Below are 14,033 nucleotides of genomic sequence, written 5' to 3'. Positions count from 1 at the left end.
GTCTACACAAGCATTTGTTACTCACGAGGGTAGAAGATCTTAATTCTGAGAATGTTTGGGAAAATTTTAGAGTCCGTTAGAGTCCATGAGTTTGGTTTGAAAACTTCATGTACCTGTCACTTTAATGGGGAATTATTATATGCCAGACAAGGCAATGAAATGAATTATGGTCCCTGGACTCAGTGAAATCAACATTGATAAATGAGTGCAATGCCATATGATGCTATGAGAGGTCTGGACAATGGGCTCTGGGCCAGACTTCTTGGCAGAGAACGGAAAAAATTTAGAGTGGAGGTGAAATTGATGTGAAGGGAAAGTAAGAATTTGTCAGGCAGAAAAACGTGAAAGGAAGGCTGAGGGAAGTGTGGAGGTGTGAGAGGCCTTGGGCCAGTCAGGTATGTGAGCTTAATGGCAAAAGTGACTGGAAAAAAACTCCAGAAATCCTTTATCATATTAAGATGTTCTAGTCTGTGCTAAGAATCTAGGCAACCTTTCAGAAGCACCAAAAGTGCAATAACTTCGAACTGGCATGGACATTGTCCATTTCTAGGAATGTAACAGATACCTGTGAGGAAAGAAATACTTTTCTCAGTCAGTATAATTTTACCAGATAATATCTTATCCCATTGACCTACACATTCACAGCTTTTAAGAGTTAAAATTCTGTGGCTAGCCATGTACTAAATACTTATGAGTTTTGAAATCCTCAACATTATTACTTTACCTAGAAGCATTATCTTAGTGTAATTCTTCAGTTGTCTACTCTTTCAGGGGGTCATCTTAGAAAATAAAATATAGCCGAAGCCGGTTTGGCTCAGTGGTAGAACATTGGTCTGCAGACTGAAAGGTCCCAGGTTCAATTCTGGTCAAGGGCATGTATGTTGGTTATGGGCATATCCCTGGTAGGGGGTGTGCAAGAGGCAGCTGGTCGATGTTTCTCTCTCATCGACGTTTCTGGCTCTCTATCTCTCTCCCTTCCTCTCTGTAAAAAATCAATGAAATATGTTTGCAAAAAAAAAAAAAAAAGAAAAGAAAAGAAAAGAAAACAAAATATATATAATAATTTAATTTTTAAGCTTCACAAAGTAAGATATTTGACAGATTGTCATAACTTGTTCTAGCATTATCAATATAATGAAACCAAACTTACTATACATGTCAATTGGAGTCTACTTTTGTTCTCATTCTGAAGGTGTTAAATATACTCACATGTATAGAATTCATGTAAAGGCATTGAATCAGCTCTTACTCTTCTGTAAGCAAAGAAATACTTATCACAACTATTCCAGGGTGGGGGTGTCCATAGTTAACTCCTTCTTGTTCTCCAAGAGGCTATTTTCAATTTTGTTTGGTGATCAATGAATAGGATGCTACTGAAGCCGATAAAATGATGGGTAGAATAAAAACATTGACACTTGCACTTGATTTCATATTACATGTCATAGTCCATTAAGGCTGCATTAGACATTGGAGAGTTAACTCAGCCCCTCACTTTATATTGTTGAGTACTAAATGAAGTCACAATAACTTTCTAAAAATATTACCCTGAGTACACAAACTCTTTTCAGATCCAACACAAAAAAAGGGTTTCCAATAAAACCTTGGGATTCATTCATTCAGAAACTATTTATTAAATGTGCATATGTACAAAGCCAGGGAAAATATTAGGGAACAAGACTGGTAAGGTCTTATGGATTTGCATTCTGGTAGAAGAAAATAAAAAGCATTAAGCGTGTAGCAATTTTTTTTAAAAAAAAAAAGCATTACGTGGGAGCCATGGCCAACCCTTCCTCTATGGATATATATATATATATATATATATATATATATATATATATATATATATATATATAACTATCTTCCCTCATTAGCACTGAGCTTGTTTAATGAAATAAATTTTAATGATAGTGTTCTTGCATATATCTTCTATAGTTTTGATAGGTTAACTGAGAGCTATGTCTCCCATTTTCTCACAGGAAAACTAATAGAAATATTAAATATTCTTTGAGGATTTACACTTTTTGGAGAAAGCAGAGGGTTGGATTAATGTGTGTGTTAGAGCTCAGGTGGTGTGACTCAGTGGCTGAGTGTCCATCCAAGAGCTAGGAAGGAGGTCACGGTTTGGTTTGATTCCTGGTCAGGGCACATGCCTGGGTTGCGGGCTAGATCACCAGTACAGGGTGTGCAGGAGGCAGCCGGTCAAATCAGTGACTCTCTCTCATCATTGATGTTTCTATCTCTCTCTATCTCCTCCTTCCTCTCTGAAATGGACTATATATATATATATATATATATATATATATATATATATATATATATATAGTGTGTGTGTGTGTGTGTGTGTGTGTGTGTGTGTGTGTATATGTTTTAGAAGTGTGGGTCCCAGTCTAACTTTCTGATGTCATGTAGCAATCAGGAGGAGACACCTCTCAGAATAGCTGAAAGGTCCTTTAACAAAGAACCTCTGAGCACCAACATGTATGTGAAACTGTGGATTCCTCTGATGTGCCAAGAGAGCTCAAGCAGCACTGGAATTCTGGGGCTTTGGAGCACGGAGGTGGAATGCTGACATACCCACTCTGCCCAAGGATGGCTGAAGTAGAAGGAAACAGATGGCCAGAGTCGGGGGCAGGTGGGCAGAGCTGAGTTGGAACCAGCAAACTCCCCGTGTCCACCATGGCCTGTGGGGAGAGGAGCGCCCTCCCAGGGCCCAGGGCCTCATGGGTGGGGCCGGTGGGGCAAGTCCCACCATCACCCCTGCCCTTGCACAGTCTCCCCTCCTCTGACTGCGCCTCACTTCTGGAGTCAGAGCAGCTTGCATGTGTCATCAAAGCCCCAGAACGGAGACTCCACCAAACCACTCCCTCCTCTCATCCCTCCTGCTGAAAACTGTAATCTCGCAGGCAGACAATGAAGATAGGACAACTATTCAGAAAAGCTCGTGGCTTTGGAGACTCAGGACATGTCCCAACTGCACCTGCAGGTTTTCTTTTCCTGGGCCGATGGGCACTGGCTGCGCTGCACCTGCCGCAGGCCAGCGCCTTGCCTTTCAGCCACATACCTGGAGCTGGGCGTGCAGGCCCCGGCCTGCTCCACATCCTGCTCTGCCGTGATGGTATCTGCTGCTCTCCACGAGCTGCTCAGCAGGCCCGCACACCAGGCTGCTGCTCTTACCCCTGCCGTTTGGCTTTCTGTAATTATGTGGCTGTAAAAAGAGAAAGAAGCTCCAGCTTCGCTTCCCCTGGCTCCCTGCTACAGTCCATGATAAGACCTGGCTTGCCTTTATCCAGTTGGATACTGTCCATTTCTTTCCTTATTATCCTAGGGTTTTTAAGAAGCACAATGATCTGATACATATGGGCTCACGTTGTGTGTGATCTTGGGTGGAAATGAAACCAATCATTTATGGGAAAAGTGGCTAGTTGTTTTCTATCAAAAGTAACACAAACTTTTTGTAAAGCCAATGCTATTTCCTGTTGTACTTTGAACATTTTAATAATATTTCCCAAGCTCTAAAAGGCTTTTATAGGGATGTGTTCATTCTGAAAGATAAGAGAGAGACACTAAGAAGTAAGTAGCAGTCCCAAACTCATAGGCCGTGAGCATAGATGAGAGGAGCAGCAATGGCTCCTTGTCTGTGGTCTGCCTGTTTGAGCTCCATCAGTAAGGGTTGCATGTTGCTACTGTGATCGGTTGTTCAGTGCTGTAACAATGAGAAGATATTGCTATGGATGAAGAAGCACTTTAGTGCCACTAACTTATCTGACCAAAACAGTGATTGAAAGACTCAGTGATGAAGCTTAACATCGTACTTCCTGCTTTTTTACTGGAATTTTTTACTTGGGCATTTGTACTTGCTTCAAATTTTGTGCAGGAAGGAAGGAAAACTGTCCCTGGCAGGGATGGTTGGCAGTTGGGGACTGCCCATGGAGGTTGGTGGTGCAGGGAGGGGAGGTAGTGAAAGTGCACTTCAGGTGAAGGGGGAGGGAGAAGAGGCAATAAGAGCCCATTGATTCACATACCCTGTCTCCTGACAACCTCTCACCCAGGGAACCGTGTGTGTTTGTGTGTGTGTGTCTGTGTGGCTGGGCCACATAACAAGGCGGTGTAAGCTGACCAGGGAGGAAGAGGTGAAAATAAACAAGAAAATGTGTATTTTAGAGGGAGAGATATTTTCTTTAGAGATTAAATCAAGGCCTGGGTACACAGCAAGCCACCAATTACTGAGGATGAGGGCCATACCATCCAGCATCCAAAGGATGCCAGTGATATGTGGGTACAATGGCATGCCATTGGGATTCCCGCCATGGCTTTGCTACTCCCCACGTTGCTTCTGAAGTTTCAGTGACTGTCCCCAGGTATGTGAATGCACCTGTGAATGACAGGCAGCTAGGAACACCTCATTTTCATGTGCATATTTGGGCAAAATCTCTTTTAAATATTAGATTTACTGGCAGGCCCTTATAACATTATCAGTTCCATTTCTTCCAGTGTGTAAGCTCATGGTCTCCTCAGCCATCCATGCCTGCTGATTCCTTAGGCCTCTTCTCATATTATAATGAGGAAAATGAGGCATCCTATTGGTGGACTTCCAGTCTAGCAAGACCCTTCCTTATTAGGCTTTACCAAATTATTTCTGGCTGCAATAAAGACTTTTTCCAATTTTCAATTTTTTCCCCCTTTGGGTATGGGTACATTAGGTTAACATTTAAATGGAAACAGCTTCCCATTTTTGTTGATATTGTTCTTTTGGACTGAGGCCAATTAAATCAAACCTGAGTTTTCATTTCTTCAGACTAATCAAGTGATTTCTTTTGCAATGTGTGATGTATGTGTGAAGTTTTTAATATATTTCATTTTATTAATTTTTTTTTTTTACAGAGAGGAAGGGAGAGGGATAGAGAATTAGAAACATTGATGAAAGAGAAACATCAATTACTTGCCTCCTGCACACTCTCCACTGGGGACGTGCCCGCAAACAAGATACATGCCCTTGACCGGAATCGAACCTTGGACCCTTCAGTCTGCAGACTGACGTTCTATCCACGAAGCCAAGCCAGTCAGGGCTGTTATGCGTAAAGTTTTTGCTGCATTTTGAGAATCATGGCTGGTTGGTCTCTAGAACATCTAATGTCGAGTTTCTCACAAACACCTGTGTCACCGTAGGATCCAGTGAAAAGAGGGTTCTGACCCAGCAGGGCTGGTGGGGCTTGAGACTCCACATTCCCGTGGGCTGGTGCTGCTCTACCGGCAGGACAGGGCAGAAGCTGCTCCGTGGCCAAATGAGCCGTCAGTCCGTCTGGAGGTACCTTCCAGAGAAGGGAGCTAGCTCTCTCTTGAAGCATGGACCCTCCTCACAGTGGCTCCCCTTACCTGAAGATGAGGTGTATACTCTGTGCTCTTCTATCATGCCTGACTACCTCCACCAGCTACTTGCCATTGATGTGACAACCAGAAGGAATGGATGAACCCAAACCAGGGAACCCACTCCCGCCAGCTTTCTTATCCTCCCCCACCCCCAGGTTCCTCCAGCTGTGCCATGTGCCATTGGAATGGGATGCCTGGGACACCACTGTGAGTAAGGAGACCCCTTCCTACTCCCTACAGAGCCCCAAGTCTGCTTTGTTTATTATTCCTGGAGCCTGTGCTTAGCTGTTTCCCGCTCCTATCCATCAGAGCTGGTGTTTTCCTACAGCGAAGGTAAAACGCATCTCATTTTTGTTTTGTTGTTCTATGCACCTGGCAATTCCTAGATAAGGGTGAGGCTCAAGCTGTCCTGCCTCTTCGCATCATTTAATTCCGCGCCCCCCCCCCCCCCCCCCCCGCTTCTCCTCTTCTTTCCTCTCTTTACCGATTTCCCTCACACTTCACCTAGCTTGTTGTCCGTGAAAGGACAGCTGCTTCTCCATGGGCTCCTAGAGTGATTACAGCTGTAGTCCATATCATAGCAGGACTTTCATTGTTTACTTTTTAAGGTTATGGTTTCTTCAAAGCAGAGAAAAATGTAAGGAATCAACTTAGTATGACCAGGTGGCGGTTGCATGGCCTAGCTGTTGGCTGAAGCCAGCCAGTTTGCTCACTGCCCCTGCAGCCTTCGTTATGGAGCGGAGTTCCTTCATCAATTGACCTTAAGGTCCCAGTAGCCATTGGCCTGAAAGATGCAGTCCAGGTCCCCAGAGTCCTATATCTGTTGCCTGTGACCCCAAGACTGTGTCCAGCTCACCTTTATTATCTGAACCCTAAATAGGGTCTATAAGCTTCTGTGAAGTGATTAGAAATGGTCAACCATGCAAGAGTTCCTCTCCTTCAGGCAGAAGTTAGAAACTAAAACTGTACGCACGTGTCTGGAGACTCATGTGCAAAACTGCAAGTAAGTGCAAGACAGGTGGGACTGAGGAGTTCAGACAAGAGTTTCAGAGCAGGGAAAGTCCCACTGGGTGTACATTTGAGTTCATGTGGGGATATACACACACACACACACACACACACACACACTTAAATTAAGATCAGACCAAAAATGCTTTAAAACTCATGTAGCAATAGATTGCCATTGAGTGGTTAGGTATAGATCTGGGAAAGGATTCCTTTGTAGTAGCCTGTACACTTCTAGCACACTATTTTTGTAAGGGGAAGATGATCACCCAATTGGGATTTCAATCTGATCAAGAGTCAGCATCCTATGAAAGTAAAGCATTTCATTCCTAGCTCTTCCTCGCTGAGCATTTTTGCAGGGAAAGTGTTTGCCTGGAATAATGAGGACTCTTAGTCATCTCCTCCCGGCAGCTGAACTGCACCTGTCTTGGCTCCTTCCAGGCATACCCGCGTAGGACGCTGATCCTTGGAGGAATTCCAGTTTTGCTCAGGAATTGCAGCAGACGGGCAGCCAGTGGCACGGCATGCTATTTGAATGCTGGAAGGGTACATGATTTTATAGCTCCTTTTGAGAAGGTGACACTGACTGACAAAACAGGTCCAAAATCCAGAAATGCAGCCAAAGCGCACACATCTTTACATAGTTAATCAGCTCCTGTCATAATTATAAGAGCTAAGATACCATTCTAAGTACTTGCGATCTACTCGCTTAAGTCTTCACAACCTTATGTGGTAGATATTTTTTTAAAAATGTATTTCATTGATTTTCCACAGAGAGGAAGGGAGAGGGACAGAGAGCTAGAAATGTCAATGAGAGAGAAACATCGACCAGCCGCCCCCTGCACACACACCCCTCCCCTCCCCCCCACTGGGATGTGCCCACAACCAATGTACATGCCCCTGATCAGAATCGAACCTGGGACCCTTCAGTCTGTAGACCAACGCTCTATCCACTGAGCCAAACCGGTTTCGGCTGTGGTAGATATTTTGATGACCCCCACAGTGCAGGGGCACAGAGTGGTCAAGGCACCTGTCTGGAGCCACACAGGCAGGTGGTGAGACCAGAGCAGAATCCTGTCTGGCTGCAGAGCCCACCTTTAACCCTGGCTATGCTGCCTCGCCAGGGCAAAGGCTTATGGGGGTGCTGGGTGCGCATGGATTCTGAAGAAGGGCAATTCTTTCCCGGCATGGTGCTGAGGATTTCTTGCTCAATAAACTTTCCAGAATATGCATGCGCTTGACCATGATGGATGCAGCTCTGAGGGCTGGGATTGGGCAAAGCTAAAATCTTGGGGGCCCTCCAGCTCAGAAAAACAGTAGCAGCTTTGCTGAGGCAAAGGGGCAAGGGCGGCTGGGGGACAAGGACTGCCCCTACCCACCTGGAGCTGGGAGACAAAAGAATTTCACCACCTCTGGTTTCCTCTGTTTAAGGAACAAAAAGACCCAACACCCCCCAGCTCTCTCCGGGTTCTGGGGTCCAGCCTTAAATTGTTCTGTATTATGATTTTATACTCTAACTTTTGCCTACCCCAAACCCCAGCCACCCCAGACAGCAGGGCCCTCCCCTCTCAGTATTTGAGGGGATTTAATATCCTTGCATTCTTCTCTATGAATCAACAGGTCCTGACAGGGCATGTGGTTGGAGCAGCCGCCTGCGTGCCTCAGGCAAATCGAAGCAGGCCAAGAATGAAAGGGGGCGGCACGGGGCGGCCAGCATCCAGTCACCTGAGAAAGAAGGAATTCAACCTGGAATAATCCCTCACACTCCTCACATGGATGCATCTCTCGCCACCCCGCCCAGATACCCTGTGCCCTTTAGGAGCTCCGAAGGCCTGAATGTCAGAGGAAAGATCCAAGCACATACGTAGAGCCACCCCTCAGCAGGTGGCTTTATGGGTCGTCTGGACCCGGGATAAGCTTGGGCAGCCACAGCTCCTCTTGTGCTGATACCTTCCTCCGTCGAGTCCTCAGCGATCCCTCCACACATCCTCATCCTCCTTTCCCTCTGGCCTCCTGCCAGATGTGGTCTCTGGGCTGCGCCATCACCTCACTGTCTTCGGTTACTGCTTTGAAGGGGTCAGGGTGTTCGCGCCGTCTTCTTTAGTTTTTGTTTTGGGCCCTTCTTCATGGCCTAGTGCTTCCTTTGCTGCCTCACTAGATCTTTTTCTTGTTTCACCATCAGTCACAGCACGGTCCCTCACCCTCATGCCATTCCTCCTTGTTCCTTTGCCCACAGCCATTGCCCTACAACTACTAAAGCCCTGAGTTAGATTCATAAAATAGAAAATGTCATCGTCCCCATATCCTGACCCCTCCATTCTCTAATAGTCTTTTTCCGAATGGGGGAGGGAGGAGTTCTTGACCAAGTATTGGGACCTTGGAAAGGACACATGGACCTCTTTGTTTCTCCTGTTTCTAGCTGAACATGATAGTTGTTTATTTAAAAACTTCCTCTGATTACAGGTCATGAGAGGGATTAAGAGGTCCTTTAACAAAGAACCTCTGAGCACCAACATGTATGTGAAACTGTGGATTCCTCTGATGTGCCAAGAGAGCTCAAGCAGCACTGGAATTCTGGGGCTTTGGAGCACGGAGGTGGAATGCTGACATACCCACTCTGCCCAAGGATGGCTGAAGTAGAAGGAAACAGATGGCCAGAGTGGGGGGCAGGTGGGCAGAGCTGAGTTGGAACCAGCAAACTCCCCGTGTCCACCATGGCCTGTGGGGAGAGGAGCGCCCTCCCAGGGCCCAGGGCCTCATGGCTGGGGCCGGTGGGGCAAGTCCCACCATCACCCCTGCCCTTGCACAGTCTCCCCTCCTCAGACTGCGCCTCACTTCTGGAGTCAGAGCAGCTTGCATGTGTCATCAAAGCCCCAGAACGGAGACTCCACCAAACCACTCCCTCCTCTCATCCCTCCTGCTGAAAACTGTAATCTCGCAGGCAGACAATGAAGATAGGACAACTATTCAGAAAAGCTCGTGGCTTTGGAGACTCAGGACATGTCCCAACTGCACCTGCAGGTTTTCTTTTCCTGGGCCGATGGGCACTGGCTGCGCTGCACCTGCCGCAGGCCAGCGCCTTGCCTTTCAGCCACATACCTGGAGCTGGGCGTGCAGGCCCCGGCCTGCTCCACATCCTGCTCTGCCGTGATGGTATCTGCTGCTCTCCACGAGCTGCTCAGCAGGCCCGCACACCAGGCTGCTGCTCTTACCCCTGCCGTTTGGCTTTCTGTAATTATATGTAAACGGAGAGAAAGCACCCCACCCTTATCTCACTGACTTCGCTGTTTTCTTTCCTTCTTTTTAAGTGTTTTTATTGATTTGAGAGGGGGGGGATATAGATGAGAGAGAAATATAAATCTATTGCCTACTGCCTGCCCCCTACTGGGGATCAAGCCTGAAACTTGGGCATGTGTCCTGACTCAGATTTGAACTGGCGACCTTTCAGGGCATGGGAAGATGCTCAACAAACTGAACCACACTGGACACATCTTAGCTGTTTTCTTTTTAAAAATTTATGGCATAAAACTTTGCCCCTACTCAGTTAATCTTTTTCTTTATTTCACATCCTCTTGACCTCTTTTTCTCTCCTGGTTCTCCTTTTCCTCCTCTTCTACCAACTTCCTGTCTCCTCCTTCTCCTCCTCCTCCTTCTCTTCCTCCTTCTTTTCCTTCTTCTCCTCCTCCTCCCCACCCACGACAACAGCACATCTGGTATCTTAGATTGTGTGCTCCTTGCGTGAAGGGATTATGTCTTTTTTGCATATCGCTCTTGTCATTTACTATATAGCCTGCAGATGTTGGATGTTTTGGCATGTGCACAACATACATAAATCCACATGCCATGATTTTTAGGGTTCTTGGAAATAAAAAGGGTGAGCCCACTTCCTAATGACTACTTCTTGGGGCTGCTGTATTCTTTTCTGCATTTATATGAATCAGAATAGAGTACCAAGTAGTATTTAGAAATCCCAAGAGGTAAACAGACTGTTTTGTACTTGGTCAAATTTACACAATCCAATTTAAGAACATAGCAAGTAAACCATGATCAGATGGATCTCACATGACTTGGATTCAAGTTAGTTTACTTAATGGGATTTTAGACTTTTACACTTTCTTACAAACCATGCCTTTTATTAATTTCTCTTTATTATTCCATTACCTTAGAGCCAGCATAACAAACACACGAAGGTCCTGAATATGGTTAATCAGGACCATAGTCCTTAGTCCTATGGTGCCAATTGCCTTAGAATTATTGGTGTTTTCACAGAAGGAGAATTCAAGGAGCTCTAATGTGTCTGTTAAATGGGATAAACTACCATTTGTATGTATGTGACTTTGAGATGACAGAGAAGTGTGTGTGTGTGTGTGTGTGTGTGTGTGTGTATGTGTGTGTGTGTGTGTGTGAGTGTGAGTGTGTGTGTTAATAGAGGTCATTTCACTAATACTAACTCTAAGAGTGTAATTTTCATAAAAATTCTAGTTATGTTTACATTGGAGTTTTATCCTAATTGTTTTAGAATAATTTCTATAAGTTCATTAGATTATTAAAGATATTTTTTAGAGATCCTTCTACTGCCTTTACTGGCTGAGTAACTTAAGCAATATCATACATTTGGTCACATGAAAGGGCCCAGAAGCCAGAGTTTTTTATTTCTAGGTTGTTGGTGTCTTTAGTCATTACTTAGGTGCTGCTAGTGAGAATGTAAGCATACTCCAAGACAGGGCACACATTTCCCTTGCTACTAACCTATGTATTTATATCAGAATTTACAAAATAGTCTCATTCAATTCTTACAAAAGCCCTGTGAGATTAAGGCAGGGAATAGGTACTATTCCCATTTTACATGAAGTGTGATTTTTGGAATGTTGTATAGACTATAAATAGGATCACCATATGTTATGTTTTTGTCTGGGACAACCCCAAGTTGTGTTGTCCTCATGTAATTATTAGCATCAACTTTCTCTCAATATTATCTATTTGGATGGCAGATTCTATGGTCCCTACCAATCTATAAATCACATTTCACTTGTATTAGGCTTTCAAAATTCATGTAGTCTGTGCAAGGCAATGTGATTGCTCATGATCATAAGAGACAATCAGAGCTACAACCTGGTTAAGGGCCTGGCCTGCAAACCCAAGATACAACTCTGCTAATTGTACACCCTTAGGCTAATTACTGTCACCTAGTAAGTGCCATGTAATCATTTCCTGTGTTTGCTGCTTGATCACTAGCTTCTTCTCATTGGCATCTCCTTATTGTTCAGCTAGAAGTCTTTCTCTGATACTCCCAGATGCCCAAACATCTCTTGTCCTTTTTGATGAGGAGTCCAGCCCTTTTCACTCCTTCTCGAATGACGTATGCCATTCCCCTCATAAACCAGCAGTGACCTCAGTGTCTGTGGTTGGTTGACGCTCGTTTGTCCCTGTGCTGACCTTAGAGTGATAGAGTCTGACAGCCTGGCTACTGTTCACAAATATCTGGACTCTTGGCAAGGCAAGGTTCCAGCCTAAGTGTCAGATTGATATTGGTATCAAGCATGCATGCGTTTACTTCCAAGTTGGACACTTCAAGTAAAGAAAAAAGAAATTCCAAAATTCCAAGGTGTTTCAGATGACAAAAGTGCCTGGAAGAGAGTTGCCAATGGTCTCACTCACGTACATTTAAATTATATCGCACTACCAGGTAGTCTTGAAGGTGCAATTTGAAGATTCATCAGGAGCCTTGGAGCTTTAAATTACTCCAAGCCTCTGGGGGTATGCATGGCAAGAAGAATAAATAGTGCTATAGAAAAAGGTCTCTAACACTAGAACTAGATGAGGTCTGCTCTTGGCTTTGTTCTTTACCAGAGTGGGACATAGAAGAAGTCTCTTAGTTTTCCTAAACTCCATTTTTTTTTTCAATCTGTAGGATGGAGCTGTAAAGTAATATTTATGTTTACCTCTTAGGATAGTTGTGATAAATGAATGAAATAATGAATATAATATTTAGGATAATCCAGGAACAAAGGTGTTCATTGAATTTTTGTGTAATGTATTGTAGGGATTATGGGGATTGTTTTATTCTACTTTATGATTCTACTGCTATATCTGAAGGATGCATTAAGGAATACTGGATCAAATGGTTTTAATTAATCTTCTGGACTGGCTTATACTGTGGTACTAACTCCTTCTACCAGGAGGTAGTGACTCAAACTCTAGGTGTCACTTGCAGAGAGAACTTGTAAGTCGTCTGCTGAAGTGCATGCCATGCTTTATCTTTAGGCTTCCTGCTGCCTGGCTTTAAGCTGTGGAGTCCCTTGGGCCACACAAAGACCTTGGAGATAGGAAGAAGCAACTACAGTTAGGGAAAGACAGACTGCATTTCACAACATTTATTCAATGCCCTTTAAGTTGACAAATTTCTCACCCAGGGAGCTCTCTGTGAGTCTGGCTGGGCCACATAATAGGGGCAGTGTGGGATGACCATGCAGGAGAAGATGAAAATAAACAGGAGGATGTGTGTCTTAGAGGAAGAAATATATTCTTGACAGATTAGGTAGGAGGCATGAGGTACACAGAAAGCCACAAATTACCAGTGATGGAACTGTGAGCAATTAACTACCGCATAAGGTAATGGCACTCTGATAAAGACATTTCAAATGAAGAAGCATGTTTTGCTTCACATAGAATATTCTACTGTTAGATTTCCTTTCTTTTTTTGCTCTCCCTGTGAAACGGAGCAAGTTTCCATCAGATACATCTCATGAGAAGGAGGCTTTGATTGGCATGGCTGTATCCAGGCGGCTCCTCCTTCAATGGTAACAGGCTGGAAATACTTCAAGAGATAGTTTGCTTTACTCTAACAGAAAGGGTGGCTGCAATATCAGAAAAGATAAATATTTTACTTCTACCTCCTTTTGAACTATTACCAACCAACCGTGACAATTTGATAAACTGTAATTAACACATTCATGGATTAAAGTTTTATTTTATTGTGTATCTTTCATAGTCTCACCACGTCAAATGCAATTCCCACCCTTTCTTTGCCATACTTGGTGAGAATTAATCATCAGTTCTGGATGACTATGGGGGAGTTAGAGGCAGATTCGGTGAGGAAATGGACCCAGTTCGATAAAATGCACTAGGAAAAATGGACAACCTAAGGAGCAGCTCAGACATTACTGTCTTTTTAGTTCCATAGTATATTTAATTATCTTTAATAATATTCTTTAATTAAAAACTATATAGCTTTTTGAGGGCAGCAGGGGAGAAGAAAGTAGGAGAGGGACTGTCACTGTGATCTAAACAGTGGTAAGAGATGACAGAACTGTCACACAGGATAGAGTTTTATCATATAATATGAACAAGGTGAGGGCAGAACAACCGACCAAGAATATTTTAACCCTCATGGCTTGGCACAAAGAAGGAACTTACTGAATGTTTTGGATGACTTTATAATGCAAGCAATTGCTGGTTTGGCTTCTTACAAGTGCAATCTTGCACCCAAAGTTACTTACAGGTTAAGAATGCAGGACTACCAGAATGCAGTGAAAATTTTAAAATCCTGTCCTTTAAACAACAACAACAACAACAACAACAAATACTTGATAGTTTCTCAAACAGAATCTCTCCTAGATGCTTGCAGGGCAATGCTCCTCTCCCAAATGGGCCTGGCCTGC

Source organism: Pipistrellus kuhlii, unplaced genomic scaffold, assembly GCF_014108245.1.
Source record: "Pipistrellus kuhlii isolate mPipKuh1 unplaced genomic scaffold, mPipKuh1.p scaffold_m20_p_14, whole genome shotgun sequence".
NCBI classification, from domain to species: Eukaryota; Metazoa; Chordata; class Mammalia; order Chiroptera; family Vespertilionidae; genus Pipistrellus; species Pipistrellus kuhlii.
This window is presented reverse-complemented; position numbering follows the sequence as displayed.